Source organism: Dipodomys ordii, unplaced genomic scaffold, assembly GCF_000151885.1.
Source record: "Dipodomys ordii isolate 6190 unplaced genomic scaffold, Dord_2.0 Scaffold157, whole genome shotgun sequence".
Taxonomy (NCBI): domain Eukaryota; kingdom Metazoa; phylum Chordata; class Mammalia; order Rodentia; family Heteromyidae; genus Dipodomys; species Dipodomys ordii.
In genome coordinates, this window is record NW_012267373.1 from 665,394 (window position 1) to 675,336 (window position 9,943).

The window sequence follows — 9,943 nt, forward strand, 5'->3', positions numbered from 1 at the left end:
CCCCCCCCCCCCGCCAAAAAAAGAAAAATAACAAATCTTACCAGATGTATTTATAAGTCTTCTATTAGAATGTCTTTTGTTGTTGTTGTTGCTCTGTCAAGGCATAAGAAAAAGCATGTTAGCCTGCTGCAAATGGCCCACCCTTGTAATCCCAAATACTCTGGAGGCTGAGATCTGTGAAATCATGGTTCGAAGTCAGTTCCATCAGAAAAGTCTTTGAAATTATGTCTTCAAAATAGCCAGTAAAAAGCCAGGCGGGAGGTATGGCTCAAGTGGTAGAGGATCAGCTAGGCAAGTGTGAAGTACTGACTTTACATCCTAGTACTGGCAAAGACAAACAAAACAAAAACTCTCAGGATTTAAATTATAATCTACTCTTTCATGAACTAATAGAACATATCAGTAACATTTATTTTGTGGATATAAATATTCATCTGTAAGATAATTTGAAGATGACATTATATGGTAATTACATTTTACTCAGTTGATCAATATTCATCTTTTACTTCCATATTTTGACATCTCCCATGCAAAGTGACATTTTCTTTATCATATCTAAGGAACCAGATGCAAAAGCACTGGGGTGGGAGCTAATGAGGCAGTTGAAGACATTACATAGTCCCTAGGTATGGAATTAGGGTTTTTTGTTGTTGTTGTTTCTGTTTTTGTTTTTTTTTGGTCGGTTGTGGGGCTTGAACTCTGACTCTGGGCCTGGGTGTTGTCCCTCAGCTCTTCAGCTCAAGGCTAGAACTCTATCACTTGAGCCACAGGGCCACTTCCAGTTTTCTAGTGGTTTATTGGAGATAAGAGTCTCATGGACTTTCCTGCCCGGACTGGCTTTGAACTTAGATCTTCACATCTCAGCCTTCTAAGTAGTTAGGATTACAGACATGAGCCACCGATACCCGGCTGAATTAGGGATTCTTGAAGGGTCTTGGGAGCAGAGAGCATCCCCAGACTCAGAAAAAGGCTGAGTTATGGACACATGAGCATGTAAAGGCCATACTAAAATAAGTGCTGAAATATTTCTAGAAGACATTTAATATAAATCCCACAAGCCCAAATATAGGGCTCAAGTTAGTTTTCTTCCAAAAGGAAGAAAGCCTGGGTTTAGGTAAGGAAGCCTTTGCTAAGAAATGACCCTGGGCCCCTCACTAGGCAGCATGCCATATCACCCAGCTACTCCCTAACGCAGTACTCTGGCCTTTTGCCGGTATGTGAAAGGACATATGAGCCTCTTGGAGGCTCTTATTTGAAGTCTTCTTCAGCTGACGTTTTTCTCTAAGGCATCTCAGCTCTATAGCTCATTTGTGAACAGAAGTTATACTGGCAAGTGCATGCTTACACATTCAGCAAATTCTTGTAAAGACATCCGTTGTAACCCCTGGATGAAAAGGCCACAGAAAGACTACAGTGCTGGGTGCTGGTGTCTGTTAACAGGCAGGTACTTAATGGGTGATGGTTGCCTCTGCTACAGAAATATAGAGAAACACAATTGTCTGCTGACTCAACTCATTTCCTCTAAGACATTTTGAACCATCTGTTCTAAAAGTTAGTGTGTGGGAAGATGAAAGTCTTTAAAAAAACATTAATGTGATAAAAAAAAATCCCCAATCAAAACTGAGGCAAATGTAGCATTGCTCTTCTATGCTTTAATTTTTCTGGAAAACAGCTTCAGGGAGTTTGGATGGTAGCAGGTTTCAGAGCCAAACAGATTTACAGAGGCCATTTTAGGGCAAGCTAGGGTGGGATTAGATGTTCCAGTCTGCACTGCTCTCCTAAGCCTGCCATGATCTGAAACTTAGGTCTTGGGTTTGGGCCAAACCCAGATTGACCTTCAAGAGAGAGCAAAGAAGGCAACCTCATCCAGGCAACAGTAGAGGCAAATTCTCCCGATCCTGCTTTTCTACTCCATTCTCCTCCTGTGCTGACCAAATGCCCAGTCTCCCTTCAGTGCCGACACAGCTCTTTTTTGCTGAAATCTTATACCACTGCAAGATGATGGGAATACATGCTAACATTCGTGTCTTTTGGTTTGAGTTGAGAGCAGAAACTTTCGAACACCTCTCATCGTACACATAACTTGATGCAACATTTTTTAGAGCTCAAGTTAGCCCCATAACCACATTAGAAGATTATATGTAAGGGAAAATGTATCTAATTAATTGATTAATTAATGTAAAGGCTAATTAACTTAATATGTTTAGAATGCCCCATGTTTCTTATATATAGATCTTTTGTAATCTCTTCTATTTTGTTACCATCTACAGTGTCTGTGAGCACTTACGATAATGAATGCATTTTGTTCTCACATGGCCCTTTGTGTTTCCATTCTGTAGTTCAGCACTTATGATTCAAGGTAAAAAGAACTTAAAAAACGAATCTTAATTACTATAATGAATATAAATTGATCACTTACTAGGCTTAATTTTTTTTCAAGTCTTATGTAGTTGTAGGGGGGGTGCTGTACGATGTTCTTTCTGAATTCACTTTTAGGACTAAGTTAAAAACAAATTTCCCTAATATAGCAAGAAAATATTAGAGATATCTAAGAAATACCTTTATAATGGCTCTAATCAAAAGGAGAAAAGGCCCATTTTAATTTAGTCTAAGTATGTCCAAATAGAGGAGAATCCACTATTTTTTCCCCCTAAATCTCATCTTCAACAATGTATTGGTATAACCTGATACTGAATTTTTGAGGTATAACTCAATAAATGTCATCTTATAATACTTGTTGCTTTGCTTATAACATATTTATCAAATGTACTGTTTATATCATTTTTCCTCACTTCCATATTAACATGTATTTCTAATTAAGGTGGATTTGTAATCGTAACAATGCCACAATGATTATATTGTTTTAAGGTGATCTTTTAAAGTACACTTGTTTAATATTTATTTGGTGCTATTGGGGTTTGAACCCAGTGCCTTGGGTCTCTCTGGCTAGGCAGGCAATCTACCACTTGAACTATGCTCCCAAGTCTACTCATTCCCCTCATCCTACCCTTAAATCAATCCTCCTGAGTAGTTAGGATAGAGGCCTGAGCCACCATGCTCAGCTATCATTTACTTCATGTTAAATACAGATACCAGATTTTATAGATCAAATTTATGGCAGGCTAAAATGCCTTCATCCCCCAGCATACTGTTGATTAAAATAAAACAATTAAGGATTATCCATAATATGGGAGAATGTAAGGAATGCAATTTAAAATGAATCTAACTCAAGTTAAAATAAGCTAAAATAAACTCTACCTTATGATATATTTATGTTTACACAACAGAAAAGCAAATGAAGGGCTATAGTTAAACTTTTTTCCCCCCTTTTTTGTCAGCCAGGGGGATTGAACTCTGGGCCTGGGCGCTGTCTTTGAGTTCTTCAGCTCAAGGAAAACGCTCTACCACTTAGCCACAGCACCATTTCTGGTGGTTTATTGGAGATAAGAGTCTCATAGACTTTCCTGCCCTGGCTGGCTTTGAGCCATGATCCTCAGATCTCAGTCTCCTGAGTAGCTAGGATTACAGGTGTGAGCCACCAGCACCCAGCTATACTTAAACTTTTGCCTCCAGTTTTAATTTTCCTGATCTATAAGGTTCTCCACAAGTAATAAGTATTTTCTTTTTATGTATTATTTTTACAGCTAGAAAGAGATAATTTTCAAGTTTCTTTCACAAGCCTAAAAATTGTAGCTAGAATTGCTTTTGGTTGTTTGAATTATATTACTTGTTAAAATACCAGACCTCCATTGATATTTTAGTAAAAGGATGTACTCCTTAAATTAGCTAAAATCTCTCTAAGGATTATTTTGGTAATGTTAGCTCTGTTTACAACTCAGAGATCACTACATTCTTCTATTGCATAGGAAATACTTTCAAAACTCTTTGGAAAGAAAACTTACATTAGTTAACAGAGTCTATCAAATTGAATACTCTTCTACTACCTGCAAGTTAACTTTTTACCATGAAAAATTGTCTTACTGATTTTAAAAAGTATTTGAACAGTGAAGTTGAAGTCAATTAATTACTTTTGATTAACTAATTAAAATTCTATTGACCTCAATCAACTCAGTAAGTTTTACAAGCATCTAATTTGCTCCTGGAAGTACTTTGGAGAGTAGCAGATTTTCCTAATTGGGACAGCAGCTGCCAGGCTCAGTCTAGTCAGGAGCGCTGAGGAACTTCTTCCTAGGAGTTTTATGTGTGCTTAAGCAGTGTTCTGAGTCTGAACCTGTGCATCTTCCCAATCCTGCCTTTTCTGTTTAAAATTAAAGACACTTTTAATCCATCCTTGTGCTGCCCTCATCTGTACTATAGGCTGTCTTTCTGGCAACTCATTTTTGATATATTGTCATGTCAGACATATTTTTCATTACGCTTTATAGAAGTTCCAAGACCTAACTCCTTTATTCTCTTCTGCACAGATTGTGTCCATTGGGTTCTCCAGGAAGCAGATGCTAAAATGGAATGAAGAGCGAACAATTGATTGGTGGTAACCTGTGGAAGACAAGAGGAGCTGAAACCAGGCCTGGAAAGGCTCAAATCACCATGATAAGGTCTCAGTCAATTCAGTGGAGGGTGGGAGCATTAGAAAGAATGGCCCTGCATCATTAACTGGGGACACCTGGGGATAACTGCAGTTGGTTGAGGCACATGGGGTGGGTAGGTTTACCTGGAGACTGTCAGCCAACCAACTCTCCCTACAGAGTGACATGAAGGGTTTCTGGGGGAGGGAAATCAGGGACATACTCCTTCATTGTTGACACAGATTAATTTTTTCCACTGCCCCACCTCTAAAATCTTCAACATCCTGCTTTCTCACCTTAAGGTCATATCTTTCCAACAGTCACTACCTTACATTTGTTCTTTGATTGTGAAACTTCCACGCCCTCATTTCCTTCACCTTCAACATTTCAGCCCTGTCTTGTTTTCCTTGCTTGAGCCATTTTGTTCCAACCTCTTTAAACAGACTGCCCCCTTTCCCTTCATGCCTCCATGGCAAAACCCTGTTATCTGCTGTATTTTCCCCCATTACTCCAGCTACTGGTTGCAACTAAAGAAAACCACTCGGCACTGTAGATTTAATGTCACAGTTTCCAATCTTGGCTGAATTCTATATACTACACAGAAATTCTATTAGCACTTGAGTACTTTCTTCTCCAATGAAATCTGAAGAAAAATCTTATAACTTTTATTTACAACATGTTGGAGAGCATGATGGGGGGCAAACAAGGTTTTAGAATCCTGGGAATCAGACTAAATTGTAGCTCTTTACTTCCTGTATGGTTGCCAAACTCCTCTGGATCTTTTCCCCAATGCTGAAGTGGAATTAATAGTTACTCTTCATGAGAAATGATTGTTTTGAAGATGACATAAAGATGTAAAGGTGGCTTACTGATAACTCTCAAATAATTGAAAATACATTAGTTGAAGTGTTTTCGCTTCAGTTACTACTACCAGTTATACAGAGAACCAATTTTTCTACAGAGAGTAACTCAATCTAATTGCATAATGTGTTAAATACTTTTAGTTATTAAGAATTCCCTTCTCCCCTAGAGCAAAGTTTAGAGAGGAGGATTATGTGCATGCCTGTGGGTCATGAAGAAATGATCTGCTTTCTGCTTTCTTCCATCCCTCCCACATACCCTTGAGGACCCAAGACAGGCAGGGAAGAATTTAATCTCCTTATGCAAGTGCTGTCAAGGATGCTCTCTCCTTTCACCGTAAATGATCTTGCTTCTTTTCATAAGCTCAGTACAAAACCAGCTAGTGACTGCAAGTTCTACCAACCAAGGTGTCAGTACAAGCAGTTCCAGTAAACATCAGTAGTCTCTGGGGATACTAGATGTCTTGGCTGGACTCCATTCTTCCCACTGCCACACCTTCTCCCAAGCCCTGCTTCAGTGTTCCAGATCTTACCTACTTTTGCACTGGGATTGCAAATCCAGCTCTAAAGCAAAGATACAGGTAGAAATTATTTTCTCTATCTTTTGGGAGTTAAACATGAGATGAACTGTCTGTGCTCTCGTGACCAGGCTGAACAAGCCAGATACCTCTCCTTTATTTTCCTTCCTTTATTTCCAAGGCACTGGCCAGGCCACCAAACCCAGTAGCTAAGCAGACAGTCACGTGGGAGTTATCAAGACATCGTAATTGAAGAATCAAGGAGTCTATTACCTTGGATTCAAAGAATTTAGTAAATATTTCTTAACACTGTAATATTTCACCATAATTCCTAGTATAATTAGTAACCTTAAAGGAAAGATCAGGAAAAGATAGCAAGCTATACTCTATTCTTAGACATGAATAAAAAACATATTATGCAACTGACCTAGACTATACCAATTAATTACATTTTTTTCTGGGTGAGATATAACGGTTTCAGTTCTAGATTGTATGCGTATATTACCAAACATTGTATACATGAGCAGTGTTCTAAGTATTTTACAGATATGAACACATTTAATTCCCATAACAACTCTATGAGGTATACACAGTCACAATCCTGATTATAGATGAGGGAACAGAGGCACAGACAGGTTAAACAAGCTAATTATCTTGTAGTCATGATGATGAAGCTGAATTTTACCTGCCAGGAATTCAAAATTTTCAAATCTGTCTTCAACAGAAAGTGTGTTCGGAGTTTATTTTTTCATTAGTATGATTAAATTTGGGATCATAACAACTCATAATAAATTGGGTAACTAGTTCTTGGAACACTCATGTTACACCAGAATTACAATGATGAATCCATACATTGGCAATCACTTAAAAATGATTTCAACATTCATTGGTTGTCTTAATTTTTCTAAATATTGTTTTGATATCTTGTCTTTTTATATATAAAACTTGCTTCAGGTTGTCCCAATGTATGAGATTTTCTTCTAGTTTAAAACTATTTATCTTCAGTTTTCTAGTTGTTCAGTCTGAAATTTTTTTTGTCAGAAATACATTTAAGAGAGTCCAACTTAATCAGTCCAGAGATCTATACCCAAATTCAGATTTATGAGTGCAACATTTATTTTCTTTTTAAGATGATGTCTATTTTGAACGCAACATTTTAAATGAAGAGTTTAGTATAGTTTGGAATTAAATTTTGTGGGTTTTTTCCCCAGTTTTTCAATATTTGAGGTCAGAGATTGTCTTGGAGCATTCTACCACTTGGATTATGTCTCTATCTTCTTCCTGCCTCCCTCTTACTCCTTTTAAACTGTAGTTTATTATTCAGACAGGTTCTCAAGATTATGCATAGGCTGGCCTTGGACACTATCCTCCTATCTTCACCTTGGAGTTGCTAGGATTACAGCTGTGTACCACCATACACAGGACAAATATTGTGGGTTTAGCATTCACTTCTTTTTTGATCTCATATATGTCCTTGAAATGTTCCCTCCCTTATCAAGTGGCAGAGTGCTCACATGGCAATGGAAAGGCCTTCAGTTCAAACACCAGTACTATTTTTAAATAATTCTGTCCCAAAACATTTTAAGTGCTTAAATTGTATTTTAGCAACTACAATTATATGTATTTAGGTATATATGTATATATACACACGTTATCATAAATAACCATACACCATTATTATTTTCATTACTATGTGTATTACTATAATTGAGGTAATACCTTCATAATCTTTTTTTTGGAGTGAAGGGAGTGGTACTGGGATGTGAACTTGGAGCCCCTTGCTTGCTAGTTTTGAGTTCTATAACCAAGCCACCCCTCTAGCAACAATAACAATCTTTGCTTATAAAATTCTTCTTGTATTAGCATAGTGTCAGAACAAAAGAAAAAAGTATTCGATTTCACAGTATCAGTCTTGGTTATGATCAGGTAGCATTTAGGTTATCTTGTGTGATAAATTTTAAAAAGGGTTCCAAGAACCATCTATCATCCCATGTATTATCAATATATCATAGATGCTAGAAACATGATCAGTTCCATATGCATTCAAAATTCACATGATTCAAACAGTTACAGTTTGCTTCATCTACAGCATACCCTCCTTTAGCATTTCATTATTTTAACTGCATTATGCTCTGTCTTTCCAAATTTAATTAGTATAAACTCAAGAATTTTATCGTTGGTGCCAACTGCCAATGGAGCCATGTTTTTACTATCTATCTGACTTTGTTGCAGGTATTGAAGTAGTTTACATAGCATCAGCTTCACTTTTTTTGTGTTTCTGTATAATGACTTTCAAAAAGATAAAATCATGTAGAAAATCTAAGTAAACAATTCTCTCTACTATATACAATTGAGTGGAAATAAGCAGTTTTGAAAATAAGTGTATTTAAAATTCACAGAACAAATCTGCACTAATTCATACATTTCTTACAACTATTGAAAAAGTCTGTTATTTACTAAACATATACAGTACGAGACTATGATAAGTATAAGTTGTGGAAAGATAGGACATTTCTCTTTCAGGAACTTTCTTTTGGGCTTAAAAAAAAACACCAAAAACCAAAGCTGTTTTATTAGAGTGTAACTTTAAGTGAGCCAGGACATACTTAAATGAGAAAGAGGAGCCAATTTCATTTAAAAAAATGTGTCTGCAACTTTTTATAATCAGAAGCAGATGACTTCCGGCCAACATTGCATGATTTGGAGAAATAACTAGTTTAGAGAATAAGTATGGTTGGGAGCTCAAGTGTACAACTGCAATCAGATAAACCACTACACAGATGTGGTGACGAATATATACCTTTAAGAGTTTCAAGCCATAGTTCCCAACCACAGTGCCTGTTAATAATAATAATAACAACAACAACAAGAACAATAATAGACCTCTATTACCCAGTTTCCAATATCAGAAAAAGCATCACCTGGCGCAGCAGTCTCTGGTTCACTTCTAATTAGTAGGCTTGACTCATGTGCTGGCCTCTGCATACAAGGCTTCACCCGATTTATTAAATCAACTTAATATTGGGTCATCATTTTGGCCACGAGGATTAACAGAGAGATGCTGCACCCCTCTGTCCTTCTTTAGGATGGATGTCCGCTCCAGCACTCTTGAGTTCAGGAGGAAGATGGCAAAGACTCTTTTCAGTATTCTGGAGCCCTGCCGACCCTTTTCTCGTTGCTTTTCGGAAACACAGGGCGATTGCATAACAATGAAGGCTCGGTGCAGAACTTCCTGGTCCCGATTGCCCTCCTCTCCATCTTCTCTGGGAATTTTGCATCCATCCCGCGTCGTGGATATTTTGATACCCGCCTGACACCTTCGTCCCCCATTGGATGGGGGAAGGAAAAGCACCCCGTTCCTGCCCTCCAGTGTGGTTTGTGCAGTGCGTGATCATTTTAATCCCAGCTTCCCGTCTCAGAGGGGAGCGCCTCCCCCCCGAGTCTATCCTGAGCAGCAGAGGTGTGCAGGGCAGATTCTCCCAGCCGGTAAGGGAGAAATTACCCTAGGCCGCGGAGCGGGGAAGTGCTGGGTGGGCGGGGCGGGGGTGTAATGTAAGATAGCGACCCTCCTTTCAACGTGCTTCGAGCTGTGGAAATAGGATGCGGCCGGGTTGGCACTGCCAGCGCCCAGAGCCCGAGCGACACCCGGAGCCCCCAGGCCCGCCCGCAGACCCCTCCCCGCGTCGCGCGAGCCTGGAGTGAGCGTCCGAGGCCCCGCCCCACCAGGCCCCGCCTCGTCGAAGCCCCGCCCTCCCCAGGCCCCGCCTCCCGCGGCAGGCCTTGCCTGACTCCAGCTCCGCGGGCGGAGGGGGAGGAGAGAAGCCGCAGCTGCAACTTAGCTTGGAACCCGGGAGCCCGGGCGCAGCCGGGATCGATCTGCCGTCACCGCGGACCCGCTAATTCCCCGGCCCGGGCCTCAGCCCAGGCTGCTAGAACCATGGCAGCTGCCGCCACTGCGGCCGACCCGGCTCCGGCGCTCCCCGCCCGTCGCTGAGCGGCCGTTAACCCGCCCGTGCTCCGCCAGCCGCTGCCGCCGCGG

The 9,943-nt window shown here is 39.8% G+C and overlaps 1 long non-coding RNA gene across 2 annotated transcripts in view; it reads left to right on the forward strand.

Annotated features, from left to right (window-relative positions):
• LOC105998175 overlaps nucleotides 1-6,330 on the forward strand; it is a 44,191-nt gene extending 37,861 nt beyond the window's left edge. Inside the window, exons 3-5 of one of the 2 annotated variants that reach the window (XR_001175675.1) lie at nucleotides 4,425-4,556; nucleotides 5,756-5,967; nucleotides 6,086-6,330. This is a non-coding gene — a long non-coding RNA (uncharacterized LOC105998175). Of the gene's footprint in view, nucleotides 1-4,424; nucleotides 5,968-6,085 lie in introns of both variants that reach the window. The other variant, XR_001175674.1, reaches the window with a different exon arrangement.
• The last annotated feature ends 3,613 nt before the right edge of the window (nucleotides 6,331-9,943 follow it).